We start from the raw sequence: 19,397 nt of genomic DNA, 5'->3' as shown, positions 1-19,397 counted from the left end.
CAATCAGTGATACCCCCCTTCTGTGCCTGCTTCTGCCAGCTGTCTCCTCATGGGCCCGACCGACTCAGCTCCATCACCGAGACAAACAGGCATTTTTACTCCAATCCAAATTCCTGGAGCCTGAGAAGCAATCGCATCCGTGTTTGTGGAAACTCACGAGAAATGGAACCCAGTTTTGAAGAGATAGGTCCAAGGTGGGTGAGCCCCTGCGGCTAGATCATTCCCTCGCCGGAGACAAACTCACTCGGGGGAGGCAGCCCGGCTCACGCAGGAAGCACTGTGCCAAGGGGCCGAGGGGGCACTCACAGGAGACTGAAGAAGGACTGTGGGTGAAAATGTCCAACTGCCCTCCCGTGGGGCAGCGATGCCACGTGCCTGATGGCGTCTGCCTTGCAGAGGCCTGTTTTGGGGAGCAGTGACCGGGAGTGGGTGGGAACACAGAAGATTCGAGGGGACTCTGAGGAGGAAGTGGGATGGGTGATGGGTAGGCCAGAGCCTCCAGCACCAAGCTTGGCTTTGCCCCTCTAGCTGTGTGACGGTGGGCACATCCGTAACCGCCCCAAGCCCGTCTTCTCAGCTGCGAGGTGGGCACCATCAGCCAATCCTTGCTGTTAAACTCTATGTCTCAGGCTCACACACAATGTCATGTACACCGAGTGGCCAGATGATGATGAGCTCTGAACGCATAATAATCTGGCCACTCAGTGTATATCCTATATAATAAAAGGCAAATATGCAAATTGTCCCCTCGGCCAGGAGTTCCACCAGCAGGCAGGCCGGCCAACCGCCCATGTCCCCTCCCCCTGGCCAGGCTGGCCGGACCCCCCACCCATGCACGAATTTCATGCACCAGGCCTCTAACATACATACACACACACACACACACACACACACACACACACACACACACACTGAGTGGCCAGATTATTATGCGTTCAGAGATCATAATAATCCGGCCACTCGGTGTACATCTTACAACAACCTCAGAGATAATTAGCCGTTGTTGTCCCCGTGCTGTGGCTGCGGAGGCTGTGGGTGGGGATTCACACCACTGGACGGAAACCCCCCGAGAGCAGAGCCGAGGCCTCATTCCTTCCTTCCAAGGGCTCCCTCAGAGGGGACCCCTTACACGCTGGTTGAAGGAGGAGGGTTGATCGGATGAGATGGTGGCGTAAAAGCACTCTGTGCTAAGCCATAGCAACGGGCTGTTCGTGATGAGAAGGAAGGCTTCTCAAGAGTTCTGTGCTGCCCTAACCGGTTTGGCTCAGTGGATAGAGCATTGGCCTGTGGACTCAAGGGTCCCAGGTTCGATTCTGGTCGGGGACATGTACCTTGGTTGCGGGCACATACCCAGTGGGAGTGTGCAGGAGGCAGCTGATCGATGTTTCTCTGTCATCGATGTTTCTAACTCTCTGTCCCTCTCCCTTTCTCTGTGTAAAAAATTAATAAAATATATTTTAAAAAAAAGTTCTGTGCTGGTCGGGAGGGTGTTTGATGCAAAGTCTGGGGCAGAAGACCAAAGCAGGCATTCTCTGGGAGGAAAAGAGGACAGGAGGCAGACATGAGCAAGTATGGTTGGGGATGGCAAGTAGACTAAATATATATATACATAAATGAGGTGAGACAGATGAGGAAGCAGCTTGGAGAGCCAGGGTGTGAAGTCAAGGAGGGCAGAGCAAGAGGCGCAGGCTTCTGAGTGAGGCCTGAGGGCCCAGGACAGCCTGGAGAATCCAGAGCGTGAGATGCTGAGTATGGCGGGGGGACGAGACATGATTTGGGGGCTGGTCTTCCTGCTTCTTTACCTGGCCCAGGGTGACGGCAGGCAGGGGGGGCAGAGACCGCGGTAACCCAGGTGTGCGGTTGTCCTGGGTTACGTAGAAGGTGCCATACACTAGAAAAGGCAGGGGCAGAGCTGGGAAAGGCCTGAACGCTGGAGCGTCTCTGGAGGGAAGGAAAGAGACTGGGGACAACGTCAGAATGGCAGCATGGGCAAATGGGACAGAGCACAGACTGGTGCGGGCAGATGGAGACCAGCTGTCAGGGACGCCCGTGGTCTGTGGAAACCCAGTAATAAAACGGATTTCAGCTTCTCTCTCCAGGAATCCTTTAGATCAGCCAGAAGATGGTAACTGACCCACTCCCCCCAGGTAAGGAGGTGACCAGAGAACACTTACCGAGCGTCAGGGGCCGTGAAGGCTCTAACACCTGGCACTCAGTGGAAACCACCGCACAACTGCCCTTGGAGGGGATGCGCTCTTTCCCCTTGATGGATGGAGGGGAGGACTACCCAAGGTCATACAGCTTTATGGACAGAAACAGGAGCAGGAGTAATCCTAAACACCAAATAACATCAGAATCGGAAGACCTGGACAAGCCAATGGGCTAACATTTGACGTGTTCGTGTGTTGAACATTTATGAGACATTGCAAACAAAATACTCCAGCCCTGTCCATTCTACCTGCTGAATCTGTTTCTTATCAAAGCCTCTGCTCAGACCCTGATCCTCTACTGAACTACGACGTCCCTGTTACCTGGGCACTTCCCATTGGTCTCCAAGCCGCTACACTCCAGCACAGTGAGCTGGCTAAGATGCAAATCGGATCGCAGAGGCAGGCTTGGCACCTACTGCACGGCACTGTACTACGTGCCAGAAGCTGCGCCAATCCCCAGGAACTCACAAGCTTGAAGCGGAAAGAAATACATAGACAACAATTTCAACGTGAGTGAAGAGAAGGGCCGTGTGGGTCCCAGGAGGCACTGACTGTGATGGAGGACTGCTTTTCGGAGGGAGTGCCTTTGAGGTGAATGAGTCTTGAGGGTTGATTAGGAGTTCACCCGGGGGTGGGGAGACACCAGGCGAGGGCCTTCTAGACAGGAGCCAGCAGTGTGATCTAGCTCGCGCCCTCAGCACTGGTACATTTGATGTGGGAGGGACATGCTGAGAGAGTGGGCTGGCTGCTGAGTGCGGATGGAAGGCTTGCTGGCATGGCAAGCAAACAAATGACCTCATTAGGTTTGCCTTTTAGGGGGGAAAAAAGTATAAAGTACTAAAAAAACAACAACAACATAGAAAGATATGTTTATAAATGCTGGGTGGGATACGCTTTTCTTAGCATAATCCAAAGCTGGACATCACAGAAGATGTGAGTGATTTAGACATGACGATACAACAATGAAAAACTGTGATGTAACAAAAGAGACCGCAAACTGCTTTTAATAAGGAAAAGTAAAAATGGGTATGACGTGTTTGCAACGTATAACCGGGGATTAATACCTGTAATATGCAAGAGCACACGTAAATCTTAAGAGAAAGACCAATAAATATTTCAATAGGAAAAAATAGGCATAGGATGCAAATAGGCAACCAGGAGAGTTCGGGAGGGGAGGGCACAAATAGCTAATAAGCGAATGAAAAGAGGCTCCTCTTTATTAATGGTTACAGAAACGCGAATGAAAACAAGGAGATGACATTTTTTCTCCTATCACAACAGCACAGGGCAAAGGGAGCACGTGAGGAAAGCATGCACTCCATTCCACTATTAGCAGGAGCCGACACTGGCAAACCCTTCCCAAAGGATATCTGAGAAGCTGGGTGACAACGAAAAATGTGCATTCCCATCGGAGAGCTTCTCCTCAGGAAACCATCGGACACTGCACAAAAATGGATTACGTGTGTGTGTTGTTGCATTGTGCATAAGAGCACATAGTCTGAGAACAAGCTGGAGGTCTGCCAAGATGAGGACTGTTTAAATAAACAAGGGGATAGCCAGGAGCAGAAGGCCGTGCCCCCCTAAGAGGTTGAGGTGGACGTCGAAGTATCACGGGGCAGGCTCCCCATGACATAGACGTGAAGGACGTCGCTCACAGAAAGGACTCGTGGCACGCGCACCGACTTCTGCCATTAGGTGTGTTCGTAAATATCTATGAAAACTCGCTGAAATATAAATGAGCTTTTTGTATGAAACACTGGGAAGGTTATTCACTGAACGATTGACGGCGGTTGTCTCAAAAAGAGTCACAGCCAGACTCAATCTCTCCAAGCCGTGTGACTGTAAAAGTATTTCTCTAATAAACCAGCTGTGGAATCGACAGCAGCCCTGGCCAAGGCGGCAGCCGCCGTGGAGTAGACTCAGAGAAAATCTGTGCCAGGGCAGGCAGTTCGCCTGCCAGTTAACATCTCCACCATTCACCTGTACGTCTAATGGCCTACTGGATCGCTCTACTCTGATGTCTCACTGGCCCTTCAAACGCATTCCATCTCAAACTAAGCTCGTCACACTCTGTCTCCACCTGGCTCCCCTTCCTGTGCCCCCCACCTTAGTGAAAGACGCTCCGACCCCCCACCCTGGGAGCAAGCCAGCACGAAGGACATCATCTTCAGCGAGGAGAGCACATGACTGACAGGGCCACCTGCACCAATGACAGGGCCACCTGCACCGGCAATAGCGACGGCCCCCTTCCTCCCTGCTATTCGCCGGGGCCCCAGGCAACACAGAATCTTCTCAAATGGCTGCAAACGAAGAGCAGAACACCCTTTAACGTGTCCATCTGGCTGCAGCTTTCCTTGAATGAATAGCTGGAGAGATGGAGCAATTGATTGTTTAGGGTTCAAAGGCTTTTTCTGAGAGTTAAGTCTGAAAAAAAATGGAGATACCTTCATCTACTTAAATAAAAAGAGGTAATGAGCCTTTCCTTGGAGCCCTTGCTGGGCTGTGGAGCACCTGCTGAACAACTGCCAACAAAAGAGATGAATGCGTCTCCATCTCTTGAACACAAGTAAAGGGGAGTGATGGGAAGTCTGCCTGCCTGCCCATCTAATTCACGCTGAATGCCAGCATTTCCTCCTCACCGGCGCTTGCTAGGTGGAGCTGGAACTGATGACAGACACCTAATTATTTTAATAAATACAATTAATTCCCCTCCAGTTCCCAGAAGGGCTGGCCAGATTCCCTCCCTTCCCAGCCCCTGGCAGCCTCCTCCCTACCTCCAGCCCAGGCCAAAGACCGATCCCTGAAGGCAAGTCTAAAGACTAGATTCCAACACACGGAGACTCCAGGTCAGAACACGGGATGCTGGACAAGCCCTTGCTGTGCTCCAGCGCTTCTGCTCCGGAGGGTCAGACCCCAGATTCCACATCAGTGCCTGATCCCCTGTGCCCAAGCCCCAGGAGGTGAAGGGCCTGCTCTCCGTCTCATTTCCAGGAGGTTGGCACACCCTTCCTTGTTGTTGCCTATCACCTTCTCCAGGGAGTCGATGCCTGTCCATCTGGGTCTGAGGCCCCTCCCCCTGTTGGCACACTCTCCTGACATCAACTGCCTCCTCTCACCCCCTGTGCCCACACTCCTGCCACTGTGCTCTACCTGCCCGTTTTCTGCCAAATGCCTGCCTGGGTCCCCTGCCAGCTGTGGTCTCTGCTGTCCTGGGTCCTTTTGCTCAGTGGAATGAATTCCTCCAGTGTCTGTGACTAGCTGAACCCTCACCTCACCCGCTCCAGTCCCAGCCCTTCCCAATCTGCACGGTTCTGTTGCAGTTCATTGTGACCCATTGCTTTTCTGAGAATTGGCAGAATGAGGCAGCGTATCATATGAACGCACATTTATCTCATCATAGCATACGTGATACCCTGAAGAGCAAATCTAGTGACTAACAACATGTGAAGAGATGTTCAGCCTCTCCAGCAATCAAGGAAAGGCAGATGAAAGTCACCAGGAAGGAGCACTTCACATCCATCAGCGTGGCAACCGTTCCAGGGTGGTACCGGACACTGGCAGGTTGGGAGTGGTTGGTGGGCGATGCTGATGGAAATGTGCATTCCATGGTTTTGGAAAACAGCCCGAAAAGACTTCTATTCAAGTTTTAAAAAGGTCGCTGAGTCAGCAACTCCACTCCTAGGACTCCATCCGTAGAAATAAAAGCACAAGAACATGAGAAACATGCAGAGAGAGGGCCACTGTAGCACTGCTGGTATGGCAAACAGACAAACAACTGGAAACAAACTAATACCCATCAAAGGGGAGCGGCTGGACATCCTGTGGTACCATCCAGAGGAAAACTGTTCATCTCCTCACAGCACGCCTGACACTAACCAGCTGGAGTCAGCGCAGACCCTCCCCGGCCAAAGGCTCTGCCCCACGGGACTGCTCTCACGGCAGGTGCCTAGGTTGTCACTTCGACTTCCTACCAGCCAACCATCAATCGGAGGCTCCCACGATCCTTCCTTGAATTTGATAATTTGCTAGAACAGCCCACAAAGCCCAGAGAAACACTTTACTTACTATTACTGGGTAAAACTCAGGGACAGCCTAAGGGAAGGGATGCACAGGGCACGGTCTGGGGAAGGGACCTGGAACTACACCCTCCCCGGGTGCACCACCCTCCCAGCACCTGGATGTGTTCGCCAACCTAGAAGCCCCCCAAACCCCTTAGGGTCCTTATGGGGGTTCCAGGACATGGGCATAACCGAATCATTGGCCAGTAGTGACTTATTCAATCCCCAGCGCTTTTCCTCTCCCCAGAGGTGGGGTGGGTGGTAGGGAGTGGGGTTGATGGTAGGGAGTGGGGCTGAAAGTTGCAACTCTAATCACCAAGTTGGTTCCCTTGGCAACCAGCTCCCATCCTTGGAGACACACCTTATTAGCACAAACCCAGGTATGGTTGAAAGGGGCTTATTATGAATAAGAAAAGACACTCCAATCACTCAGGAAATTACAAGCATTTTAGGAGGGGTGCCAGAAGCCTGGAGCTCTTTCTGGAAGTGGATCTGTAAAAATTATGTGAGCATATGGACAAGGGTTTGATGAAAAAGTAAAAATCACATTAGCTGTATTGGGAAAATGGTCTATAGGTGGTTTTATAATTGATTACATATCAGATAATATTTATACATTTTTTTAAATATATTTTTTATTGATATTTTACAGAGAGGGATAGAGAGTTAGAAACATCAATGAGAGAGAAACATCGATCAGCTGCCTCTTGCACACCCACCACTGGGGATGTGCCCACAACCAAGGTACATGCCCTTGACCGGAATCGAACCCGGGACCCTTGAGTCCGCAGGCCGACGCTCTATCCACTGAGCCACACCGGTTTCGGCAATATTTATACATTTTAAAGTGTAAAATTAAGTCCTAGATAACAAAAGTGCTTAGGGGACTCACAATTCCAGCCGTAAATCTAGGTTTTAAAGCCATGACACATCTGATGTCACTCACCTGCTTGTTTGAGGACCGATACCAAACATGGCAGGACAGGTGACAGGAGAAAACTCTTTCTCAGGAGCAACCTGGGCTGTTCATGGGCTCATCAGGACAACTCAGCCACGTGAGGAACTCATGGCTGCCTTGTCACGCTCCTCTGGTGGCACAGGTTTCACTCCCCGCATCCTATAGTTATGCCTAATCCTGCCCTTGGTTTGCCTTAGCCGTCTTTATTATCGCCATCTTTCCTGGGCCAACAATGAAGCCATGGAGATGGGATGGGCTTGCCTTCTATCCACACTCTGAGGTTGATTGTGCATATCTTTGTGCCTCATCTGTATTGTTTGTCAGTAGCTACAGATCTTTTTTTCCATTATAACCCAGTTGTAAAAGTCATGTGCATTTTACCTCTTTTTAGAAAGCCACAAAAAAATGGGATATATGCTATAATTTGAATTACCAACTAAGAAATATGAACTTTCATCTCATGGTAAAATTGCATAACATGAAATGAACCTAAAGCAGTCATATTTTAGTGCAAAAAAATTAAAATTTAAAAGCTACCAAGACTACATTATAAAATTTCCAAAAGCCTCCTAATATTTAAATCAAAAAAGGGGGGATAGTAGAAGAATATCATGTAAGGAAAAATATCCTGTAAATAAATTACATCTAGGAAATTTTTACTTTAGAAAATTAACTTTCATTTGTAATGCTAACAGCAAGACACCCATGTAAAACATACATGGTGTCAAAACAAGCCAAAGAAAAATCGTTTGGGCAAAAAATGAAAAAGGATCGCAAGTCAAATTTATAGAAAAGATTCCTTTATTAACTTTTGGTCGAGAATATGTTTGTATATTTTCAGAAAACAACTCCAAGACCATGTGGATTCCTGCAACAGAGAGGAATTGACAGGACTACCCCAGCCATGAAGACAGAAGAGAACAGTCCAGAGATGGAAGATGCTGACGACAACTCGCCATACTAGCAGTCAGCAGCTGTGCATCACTGCAGGTTGCTCAGGACCAAACCAGAGAGGGTCGGACCTGCATTACCACCATCTGTCCACCATCCAGAACTGAAATATCATTGCTGACATGTACACATAAGGAACTGTTTGACACTGAAATTGGGACTCAAAAGAACTGTTGACCCAGAAAGAAACTCACTACAGACTGATTCATTTGCCTCTCAGCATAACCATTATTGCTTGTCTCATTTTCGGTTCTTATAAGTGTATTTCTAGTAGCACTTGATCTCACTCATCTAGGGGAAATAATGAACAACATAGACTGATGAACAAGAACAGACCCAGAGACAAGGAGGCATGGATCAGACTGTCGGACCTCAGAGGGAAGGTAGGGGAGGGTGGGGATAAGGGGGAGAGATCAACCAAAGGACTTGTGTGCCTGCATATGAGCCTAACCAGTGGTTAAGGACAACAGGGGGGTGGGGGCATGCGTGGGGAGGGGCTTGGGATGGGAATGGGGGGATGAGGACAAATATGTGATACCTTAATCAATAAAGAAATTAAAAAAAAAGAAAGAAATATGAACTTTGTGATTCCAACCTGATACTTTTCAGGACTTCTTTTAGGCCACAGAACTTATACAATTCAAATTTGCTATTTGACCCAATATAAGAAATACAAAATAGTTAACAGAATAAAAGTCACTTGTTAATCTTGTTCAAGGCAGACAGAACATTCCTGGAATGATCTTTAGACCCAGGTTGCAACTATAATCTGATTCTCATCTTTTCCTTAAGAAACAGGAGTAAAGAAATTGCTATAGCAAGACTAAGGCCGAAGCACAACCATTTAAAATGTTCATTTCAGCTACCGTGGAGTCAGACAGCGCTTAAAGTTCTGCTTTTTGCTGAAGAATAAGAGTTTGAAACCAATCTCTGATCAAGCCACATATTCTACCAGCCTTTAGGGTTTCTTTTTAAAAAAATATATATTTTATTGATTTTTTTACAGAGAGGAAGGGAGAGGGATAGAGAGTTAGAAACATCGATGAGAGAGAAACATCAATCAGCTGCCTCCTGCACACCAGCTACTGGGGATGTGCCTGCAACCAAGTGACTTGACCGGAATTGAACCTGGGACCCTTGAGTCTGCAGGCTGACGCTCTATCCACTGAGCCAAACCTATTAGGGCTAGGGTTTCTAAAAATAGTTTAATCACATCATGGCATACTCAGAATATCTTTCTTTTTTTAAAAAAAATTCACCATTAATCTTACTATTTCGTATGGTCTACTAAACCACAACATATGAATACCCTTGACCCAGCAATTCCATTGCTAAGTACATCCCCAACAGAAACACACATATGTTCACCAAAAGACATGTATTAGAATGTTCACAATAGCAATATTCATGGTAACATTCCAAACTGGGACCTCCTCAAATACCCATTAACAACATAATGGGTAAGTAAATCATGGTACAGTTACACAATGAAATGCTATACAGCAATGAAAATGACCGAATTAAGTGCAACAAATGTAACATTGAGAAAGAAGAAAAAAAAAAGCCACGTATGCAAGAGTACTCCACTCTATAATTCCATTTGTAAAAAGCTCAAAAACAGGCAACGCTGATCTATACTGTAAGAAGTCAGGATAGTGGTTAGTGACCTTGGAGGAAGAGTAAGGACTGGGAGGGGTTTTGCCAGCTTTTGTATATTGGTAATCTGTTTCTTGATCTGGTGCTGATCACACAGATATCTTAGTTTTTGAAAATTTATTTATTTATATTTTATTGATTTTTACAGAGAGGAATGGAGAGGGATAGAAAGTTAGAAACATCGATGAGAGAGAAACATCAATCAGCTGCCTCCTGCACACCCCCTACTGGGGATGTGCCTGCAACCAAGGTACATGCCCTTGACCGGAATTGAACCTGGGACCCTTGAGTCCGCAGGCTGACACTCTATCCACTGAGCCAAACCAGCTAGAGCTGAAAATTTATTAAGCTACACATTTGTGATTTTTGTATATTTTTCTGTATATGTTATACTTCTTCACTAAAAGTTAATTTTTAATTTATTTTAAAAATACACCCATGTCCCCCCACAAAGTCACCATTTTATGTATCTATTGCCCACATATTGGTAACATGGCAAATTTAAAACAACCAGTCCAAGCAACTGCATTAAAGTCGAGTTTCCCATGTGTTGGAAACAGGAGCAAAAGGACCTTGAATGACAACACGGGGGCTGTGTTTGAATCTTTGTAAGAGAATGGACATATTGATCCACAACAACAGAACTGGCTGGAGTGGTAAAAAGAAGAAAGGAGGCGGCTCTTCCATGAATGGTGCATCCTGCTCCGCAGAAGGACAAAGGGCAGGGCAGGGCCGGACAAAAGCAGGCGGAATAAAGACCCAAGGCCTGAGGAATCAGAGCGAACCCATGGCGGACTTGAAATCAACAAAGGAGCTGTCTGTACATGGACGCCGAAATGACACAGCGATGGTGTGACCGAGTGCTGGGCACTGCTCAAGTGTGGGAGACACACTGGCAAGGAGTCGCGGTGGTGACAGACCCAAACATCTTCCATGAGCCAATGAAAACGGACAGATGTTGGGGCGTGGGGAGTGACGTAGGGCTCAATTCAAAATCAGATAGTCTCCATTTTTCAATGAAATCTAGTCGTTCATAAAACCTGTACATCACTCGGGGAAAACGATTTTAAATTTATATGGGGAGCCAGAGGTCTCAATGCCTGGGAAATCTTATAAAATATCACCTAAATCCTTCAGTTGCTCCTTCTTTCAATATTACCTATTGAACACTTACTTGGAACAATATTTTGTGCTAGAAGCTACATGGATGAAGAAAGAGGTTCAAATTCTATTTGAAACTAGGTGAGGAGGACCATTCTGTAATGGGATAGCCCGTTACTAAATTATCTTAGTTTATTGTAAATCTTAGACCCAGCATGTAAGCTTCTTAGCTTGGGGTAGTGTTTAAAAGTGTGGGCCCCATGATGGTTGGTTTTTGTGCATCAACTTGGCTAAGCTATAGCACCCAGTTGTCATCTGTAAGTGTTGCTGTGAATGTATTTTGTAGATGTGGTTAGCATCTACAATCAGTTGACTTCCTTGATGATGTGGTTGGGCCTCATCCAATCGGTTGAAAGGCCTTAAGAGAAAAAGTGAGGTTTCCCTGGGGAAGAAGAAACTCTGTCTTAAGACCTCAGCATACCCCCCGCTGCCCTATGCATGTCAGACTTGCCAGCCCCCATCATCACATAAGCCAATCCTGATTGGTTGGGTTTCTCTGGGCCTAAACAGGCAGTCGGACATCCCTCTCACAATCCAGGACTGCTGGCTCCCAACTGCTCGCCTGCCTGCCTTCCTGATTGCCCTAACCGCTTCTGCCTGCCAGCCTGATCACCCCCTAACTGCTCTCCTGCCAGCCTGGTCCCCCCTAACTGCCCTCCCCTGCAGGCCTGGTCACCCCCAACTGCTCTCCCCTATAGGCCTGGGTCCCCCCCAACTGCCCTTCCCTGCAGGCCCGGTCGCCCCCAGCTTCCCTCCTCTGCCGGCCTGGTCATCCTTAACTGCCTTCCCCTGCAGGCTTGCCAGCCCCCATCATCACATAAGCCAATCCTGATTGGTTGGGTTTCTCTGGGGAACCCCAATTTATACCAACTCTAAGCAGACTCCTGGGTTTGAAGCTTGGCTCTGCCACTTCTCCAGCTGGGTGTGATTTCTGTTACTTCACCTGTAAAATGGGGATAATACTAGTACCTAACTCAAGGGAAGCAGAACAACCCCTAGCACACAGTAAGTACTTTAAAAATGTTTGTTAAATAAGTAATTCTGAGCGTACTTCTCAGCTGGAAAACTTGAGATCAAATATTTGCCATCAACCAAACGTGATCGCTTTTTCCCACACCAAGAACAGAACAGCCCAGGACAAACAGCGCCTCAGCAGCCACAGAGCAGGAGCAGGTGGGACACCAGGCCGACCCTTACACATGGGGATAATTTGGCAAAGCTGGGGCCAGAGCACTTCTGGAACATTCTTACCTCTGCAAGCTCTCAGCTGCTATGAACAGCTGTGCTTAGAGGCTCAGGCTCAGCACAGAGCTATTCCTACTATTTGCGAAAGTGGGAGCTTCCGAAAGGGGTCCTCGTCCTTCTCTCTGTTCCCACTGTTGATACCCACAGCAGCCTGCCAGGCCCCTTGGCATGGAAGACTGGGAAATCCAAATGTATTTGTGAACACACATTCTGGGGGGAGAGTCTGAAGATGATGGTGATAACTCACATTCATTGAGCACTTACTAAGTGCCAGACACTGCCCTTGGGGCTAACTCATATATGCTAACTCATATGATCTCTATGGTACGGACCAAGAAACAGTCCCCGAGAGAAAGGAACCTAACCTCAGGATAGACAAACAGGACGTGGCAGAGTTGGCATTTGACCCAGGCTTTCTGGCTCAGACCCTCCCTCCCTCCCGTGCACACCGCTTCTGAGCCTGGATTGTGAGGAGGGGGTCCGGGTGGGAGAGGGCACAGGCCCAGGCACAAGCACCAAACAGCTGTGATTGATGGAAGGGCGTGAGGGGGTCAGGGAATGCAACAGCTAAGTCAACTTATTTTAAATGAACAAGTTTTAAAAATGGAAATAGAACAAATCACAAGTAATATCCCACCATGAATTTCTTTTGGTAAAGTATATGTTGTGTCTGCTTTTATAGGTAAACATTAAAGTTCATTAAAGATTCATAGCATCATATTTGAACCTTTGATCTTCACATAAAAAATTTAAGACAAAGCAATCTTGAGATGATTTCTCTTTTATTTTATTTATTTATTTATTATATATTTTATTGATTTTTTACAGAGAGGAAGAGAGAGGGATAGAGAGTTAGAAACATCGATGAGAGAGAAACATCGATCAGCTGCCTCCTGCACACCCCCCACTGGGGATGTGCCCGCAACCAAGGTACATGCCCTTAACTGGAATCGAACCTGGGACCTTTCAGTCTGCAGGCCGACGCTCTATCCACTGAGCCAAACCAGTTTTGGCGAGATGATTTCTCATTTATTTACTAGCCGTGCAATAATATCAAACACCTCCCTACTTATTATTCTCATTTGATTTCATGAAGCCACCTCCTTCCCACAGGTGTTCACATGGCAAAGGTTTTCTGTGTTATTGTTCTCCTGCAGGATCCAGTGACCGAGCCTTAGAGGACTATTCTGAAATACTTTTTTAAAGTTCGGAAAACAAAAATGTATGCATCGGATGAGATTCTATCTGAATCTGGTTAATTTTTACACGAGAAAGATAGATTGGGTCTTGGACACTCTTTTCTAATAACACCGACTTCTCGGGCTCTCAATGTGTATCTAAATCCTAATTTCCCCGAGATTTGTCCACAGTTGTGATGGCCGTTGGCCTACAGTTCCTGGAGCTAATGCAGGATCAGGCTGAATCCTAGCAGCTATTGGGGGAAAACTCTCAGATGTCCATGGCAGAGAGAGGCCAGAGAGAAGAAGGGGTACCACAGATGAAGTGACCACCAAGTCCCCTAACCCAATTGTGGCCAGTTGTGTCAACTTGCCTTGCTGTGGAACTGCTTCTAGAGGTGAAAACATGCAGTGCACTGGGAATAGGAAACTATTCTGGTTACATCTGCATCCGGGAGAGGTTATGCTGAAAACGGCCCGGTCATGACCCATGAACAACTTGCCAAGGTCTCCAGGCTCCTGGGGATGGGAATTAGGAATGGCACCCCAGGATTCTGGGGACATAAAGTCCGTTCTCGGGCCACCTGCCTCTCCCCTCTGGGCTCTGTCTCCCAGGCATTGTCACAGGAGGTGGGAGGGGAAAGCTGCTTTTCTCTCCACCTTCCCTGTAGAAATGGGCTGGTCATACTGGCATTCCTCATCTATGAACTCCCCACCATGAGGAAAAGATTGGGTGAGATGTTCACACAGCGCCTTACTAGGATTATACTTAAAAATTATATATATATATATATATATATATATATATATATATATATATACTCTTGCCCTAGCCAGTTTTGCTCAGTGTATAGACCATTGGACCTATGGACTGAAGGGTCCCAGGTTCGATTCCGGTCAAGGGCACATGCCCGGGTTGTGGGCTCAATCCCCAGTAGGGGCATGCAGGAGGCAGTCAATCCATGATTCTCTCACATCATTGATGTTTCTATCTCTCTCTCTCCTTCTCCCTTCCTCTCTGAAATCAATAAAATAATAAAAATAAAACTTTTTTTTTTTTTTAGAGAGAGAAGAGGAAGGAGGGAGGGGAGAGAAATATCAATTTCTTGTTCCACTTATTTGTGCGTTCATTGGTTGATTCTTGTATGCGCCCTGACCCGGGATCGAACCCAAAACCTTGGCATATCGGCCAGGGCAGGATTATACTCTTAAACAAATGCATAAAATTCTTTAAAAAAAAAAACAAACACAAAAAAACAAGGAAACATCCCCTGCTAAAACTTTTGCTCTTGGGTAATGGCATGAAAACACATTTCCCATTGGCGTTTTCCCACAAGAAAAACCTTCAGTGTCAGATTTCTAGTTTTCTTATATTGGGATACCTGGTTTCCACGAACTCGGATATAGGCAGATCTGTTCATTTAGTTAAAAACGTACAATGAGCAACATTCCAGCTAGTCCTTTCAGTAGTTTCACAAATTCTGAGAACCATTTTTTCAAAGCACCATCCTTTTTTTTTTTTTTAAAATACGTTTCCATTCATTTTAGAGTGAGAGGAAGGGAGAGGGAGAGAAAGAGAGAAATACTGATGAGAGGGAGAAACATCCGCTGGCTGCCTCCTGCAAACCCCCCACCGGGGACTGAGCCTGCAACCTGGGCAGGTGCCCTGACCAGGAATCGAACTGGCGACCTCTCCTGCATGGGACCACGCTCAACCAGCTGAGCCACACGGGACAGGGCAAAGCACCATCCTTTTAAACCAGCAAGATGAAGCCTACTGCTGCTGTCCTGTGGCCACTTGGCACAACCCAGGCAAGAGACCCTCATGTTACCAACTACCATACACTGTGGGCAAGAACCAACGTCATTGTCACAGCCCCTCACCACCTGCACCAACTGGTTCAGAAAGAAGATCTTGAGGTTTCGAGGCTGGGTTAAGAGGCCAAAAGAGGCATCAGATCACTTCATGGCAAATATAAGTCACACCGATTAGTCCTTCAGTGCTGTCTTTTAGCCGAGCTGCCTCCACTGTGGCATAAAAATGCTTTTGCCTTGCTCTTGCTATTTTAATGAACGACAGAAATGATAAACCTTATGCTAACGAATCTCCTGTAATATCAGCTACACAGTGATCCAAGAAAACCTGTAAAACAAAATTCTGTTGTTTTTTTTTTTGTCTGTCATTTCACCCCTCAAGACACCGCAGCCTGACATAAAGGGCGCTGAGCCGGGTGCGAGACTGCGCGCATGGAGAGCTCTGCTGGACCCTTGTTTTGTGTTTCCCAAGCTGTTCGTCTGCTTTCCCCTGGGCAAGCGGCCACCTCCGACCACAGAGCCGTCCCTGTCTTAGGTCAGCGGACAATATGGGCGGAATCCGCCAAGGACGGAGGGATGCTGGCCTGGGTGTGGTCCTGGCAGAGAGAAGCGCGGTCCCCGGCGGCGGGCTCCACGACCAGGAGCCCCACCCCCGGCGCGGAACCTGCACGGCCGCTGCGCCCTACGTTACCCCAATCCACACCCGCCCTGGCTGCCCTGTGAACACACGGCACCCTCCGAAGAAAACAAAGCCAGGGGCCCGGGGAGCCCGCTCCACACCCAGGCGACCTCCAGGTCGCTACGCCACGTCTCAGCCGTCGGTCAGCCGCGCGGGGGCCGGCGACGGTGCCGCAACCCGAAGCGGCGGCAAAGCCCGGAGCGGCGGCCGTCTGGCTGCCCCGCCACGCGCGACTCCCTCCCAGGCCAACGGCGGGGCTTGGTGCCCCGGCTCGTGCCCGGAGGCGGGTCCGGGAGCATTTTCTGCAGCAGAAAACTGCACACGAGTTCCGGGGGGGCTGATGCGTCGTCGGGCGGGCGGAGGCCAGGGCCGGCTATTGTTCTCCCGGTCGCCCCGGCGGGAGACGGCCCCCACTCCGCCTCCCTGGCAGCATCTGCCACGAGACCGAGCCTTTCGGCTCCGCGAAGAAAAGGGTGTGCCCGCCGCGCCGCGGAGGATCACAGACCCCCACGGAGCCCTCGCGGGCCCGGGTCGGCCGGGAGACAAAGCTCCCGGCGGGGGCAGACCCGTCCGGGTCCAGATCCGCGTCTGTAGAGCCGCGCCCAGCCGACCACCTGGACCTCCAGGGCCCGCGCCTGGAGTGAGGGTCCGCCGCCCCAAGCCCCGCCTCCTAGCTGCCTGCCCCGCCCTTCCCCAGAGACCCCCCTCCCCCGTACCCACGGGCCTCCTCCTCCCTCGCGTCCACCCACAAACCTAGACGGTCCCCGCCCTCCAGCATCGCCCCTCGCGGCCTCCCTCTCCACCAGCCCCAGCCTCGCCTCGCCCGGCGCCACCGGCATCCAGCTCCCTCCCTCCCTCCCTCCTCCAACCCGCCCTCCGCCCCCTCGTCTTTCCACCCCAAACCCCGGTCTCCACGTCTCCCTCCTCCCAGACCAGGCACCTGTCCCCACCCAGCTCTTCCATCTCCCCATCTTTGCTCCAACAGTGGCCTCGCCCCCGCCCCTCCTCCTCATCGCAGCTTCTCTCCAGCTCGGCCTCCTGCCCCGACCCACGCCCGGGGCGTCGCGGTCCCGCGCCCGCCGAGCTCAGAGCTGCGGGCAGGGCTCCCGCGCAGGGCTCGGACGCAGGGATCCGGCTCGGCGCCCGCCCCGGCCCGGCAGCGGCAGAGGAGAGGCAGGCGGCCTTTGTGGTGCAGGCAGGTGCCTCGGAGGCGGCAGGCGAGCGGCCCTCAGGCGTCCGCTCCGCTAGCCAGACGGGTGCAAAAGGCGGCCGGGTCCAGTCCGGGCTCGGCAAAGCCCATCTCGAAGGCGAGAAGGACGGAGGGTGTGTGTGTGGGTGGGGGCTGGGGCAGGACCAGCCGGCCGCCGGAGAAGCCCCCACCCAGCCTCCCAGCCTCCCACTGCGCCTGGACCAGCGAGGCTGGGCGCCTACCGTGTCCCGGGAGTGAAACCCTTTCGACCGTGCCGCCTCTTCACTCCAATTCTTTGTAATCCCACGAGCACCCATTAAACGCCTACTGTGAACAAGGCACCGCACGGCGCTCTGTGGTCGCACAACAAGGACCGGATTCGGGCCCCAGTTTGGCCCCGATAGCCGCCCACCACCCCAACTCCTCCTCTCCCCACGTCCCCTGCAGCCGGGCCCCTCGGCGCACACCAGTCCCCGCCCTTTTGTGAGCCTCCCAGAGAAACAGAGGTCGTGAGATGGACGCCCCAGGCCGGGGAGAACGAGCCCCCCGCCCGCCCGCCCCGCCGTCACCCCCGCCATCACCCACTCTTCCAGGATGCGGCGGCTGCAGGGGTCCGTGCGATCGCCCGTCTCTCGCAGGTCTCGCCGCGGCGCCGGAGCTGCGGGTGCCCGGGGCGGCGGCGGCTACACGCGCGCTCGCTGGAGAGCTGCCGTGGCGCGCCGGGCGCTGGAGTCCCCGAGCCCTGAGCGGGGGGAGGGGCGGTGGGTGGGGGCTGGAGGCGACCTCGGCCAATCACGGATCCCACGGCTCCGCCCCAGTGCCCCCCACCTCGCTCTAGCAGGTTAGGGGGGGGCGGGGACAGGCGGTGCCCGGCATCTTCTGCGACGCGCACACGGCCGCCGCCTTGGGACTACAACTCCCGACAGGCCCTGCTGCAGGACCCGGGTCCGAGAGGGGACAGAGGGCGAGGCGCGGAATCCGCTGCCAATGGCCCCTCGTGACCTGCGCCGCGCTCCTTTGGGTTTCCATGGTGACTCCCGACCGTTCACAAAGCACAGGCTGCCAGACTCGCTGATGCACCGGTCCCCTGGGAGGACTCCGCGGCGGTCCCGAGGGCAGACCGCCTCCCCTCCCCCTGCAGGACCCCACCCGAGGGGCTGAGACAATGCCCTGCGGCCTCTCCCGCGCGGCTGCAGGCCCTGCCCCTCGCTGCTGCAGGCCGGGCTGGAGCCTCCCGGTTCCTGCCCAGACCCAGACCGACGCCTTCGAAGGGGACACTCGGCGGGATCCCAGGACAGAGAGGGCAGGGGCTGTCATCATGGGGAAATGTCCTCACGTACAAAGTGGACGGCCACTCCGGGCCCCCTACGTTCGCGTCTCCCCTCTGTTGTGGCTCGAACCCGAGCTCACTCTTGTTGGCGCTTGGCTAGGGCTTCTCCATCCAGAGCTCCCAGGTCCAGCCGCCGTCCTATTTCTGAAACCCCTTATTCGGGGGACGGCGAAGCCGCTGCACATGCTTTATAACCCATTTACATTTGCTTCACCTGTATCTTCACGCTTTAAATGTGCACTTAATTTAGCAAACACGCAACTCTAAAAAAAAAAGGGGGGGATCATTACGCCTTCGTACCATCTCCTGATCCCCTCTCAAGCCTTTATCGTGTGTTATTTTATGTATTTGTAATAATAGCTTACATACAGTTTAGTAATTTGCCTCTTTTGACTTAACGTCACTCCAGAAGCACTGCCATTGATACGGTGTTGAAGTGCAGCGCGGAGTCCTTGCTTCCAACTCCATCCCGCGTTCCCGTTCTTCCCGTTCCCGGGGACTCACCTGCTGCTGCGGAAGCCCCTACCCTGCGGCCCGGGAGGGGTGGGAGTGAGGGAGACCCGGCTGCAGCTGCACAGCCCCAGAGGAGGATTCCTCGGCGGGATATTTTCAAACAAAACCAGGTCTCGCTACTCTGGAGGGTGTTCCCTCCCCTCAGCAAAATCTACCCGGCGCTGGCCCGCAGAGCCCGCCGAAGCGAGGTGCCCTGGGCCACTTTCCTTGCGGTCCTTTGCGGTGGGCTCAGGACCTGGACCAGGCCAGGCTGGCACTTGGGGGGTTCACTTCTGGATTACCTCCATTGAGTTTCCACATCTCCTGGGAGGAAGGTTTACTTCTCTGCCCTCCTCCAAGCATGAGCTTATGCAGGGAGCCCCCAAATGAGCCAGGGGCCCACTCCAACAGTACCCCCGGTCCAGGCTCGGCAAACCCCAACTTAAAGGGGAGCCTGGGATGTGGCTGTGAAAAC

General features: G+C 51.1%; 1 protein-coding gene across 1 annotated transcript in view; it reads right to left on the bottom strand.

Moving 5' to 3' along the window:
* DPYSL5 (dihydropyrimidinase like 5) overlaps positions 1-17,788 on the bottom strand; it is a 60,825-nt gene extending 43,037 nt beyond the window's left edge. Inside the window, exon 1 of the mRNA XM_008162335.3 lies at positions 17,686-17,788. The gene's annotated coding sequence lies outside the window, so the exon portion shown is untranslated. The remainder of the gene's footprint in view (positions 1-17,685) is intronic.
* Between the last annotated feature and the right edge of the window lie 1,609 nt (positions 17,789-19,397).

The sequence above is a fragment of the Eptesicus fuscus genome, chromosome 16 (genome assembly GCF_027574615.1).
Source record: "Eptesicus fuscus isolate TK198812 chromosome 16, DD_ASM_mEF_20220401, whole genome shotgun sequence".
Taxonomy (NCBI): domain Eukaryota; kingdom Metazoa; phylum Chordata; class Mammalia; order Chiroptera; family Vespertilionidae; genus Eptesicus; species Eptesicus fuscus.
Note: the sequence above shows the minus strand (reverse complement) of the source record. Positions and strands in the feature narration are given on the sequence as shown.